Genomic DNA, 833 nt, shown 5'->3' with positions numbered 1-833 from the left:
AACACCCTTGTCCAAATTGCTGACCCACAGAATCATAAGCAAATAAGATGAATGATTTAACGCAGTCACTTGAGGGATGGTTTTAGCTAGTAATAGGTCACTGAAACATACACAATCAAAGTTAATAAAATTAGGGATATACCCACCCACGACAACAGAACCCAGAGGAATGGCATTTCCTTAGGCTATTCAAGTAGCAAAAATTCCACTGAGCTGAGAGCAGAGCCCGGAAAAGCTCTTGAATTCTAAGCGCAGTTGACATGACATCAGACAGAAATAATAGTTTCCTGAGAAAAAGCTCCAATCTCTCACACTCCCTTTTCTGTAACGATGGCCTGTCTTTCCTATCCTGTTGCAGCCGTCCACCTTCCTACTATCACCCATCGTCCCAGACTGCACTGACTTCTCTTTTAACCGCCCCAGAGAATCCCAGAACAGCCCCGTTTTGTAAACCGTGTACCAATCAACAACTGAGGACTGGGCAATTAATTTATGAACCATCTACTGAAGAAAAAATGTGAATTTATTAAAATTAATTCTTCAGAAGGATATCTTTGGGCATAGAGAAGGATTCCCAATACTGTATAGGCTATTGAACAGTCTGGGCCCACTTACAAAGCTTACATCTAGTAGACATACAGACCTAGGGAAAGATGTGGGGTTTGTAGCAAGATTAAGTAGGATATGTGGATTTTGTACATTCTTATTTGAGCATTTGGAAATCAATCCATGGATGGCTTCAGTCTCATCATGAAACGGTATGAAAAACATTTTGTAGGAGGTGGAAGGTTTGCTGAAAGGAGAAGCGTGCCGCGCCTCCAAGGGAAGTGGAG

The sequence above is a fragment of the Echinops telfairi genome, unplaced genomic scaffold (assembly GCF_000313985.2).
Source record: "Echinops telfairi isolate 266 unplaced genomic scaffold, ASM31398v2 ScPeMD7_18;HRSCAF=68, whole genome shotgun sequence".
NCBI classification, from domain to species: Eukaryota; Metazoa; Chordata; class Mammalia; order Afrosoricida; family Tenrecidae; genus Echinops; species Echinops telfairi.
This window is presented reverse-complemented; position numbering follows the sequence as displayed.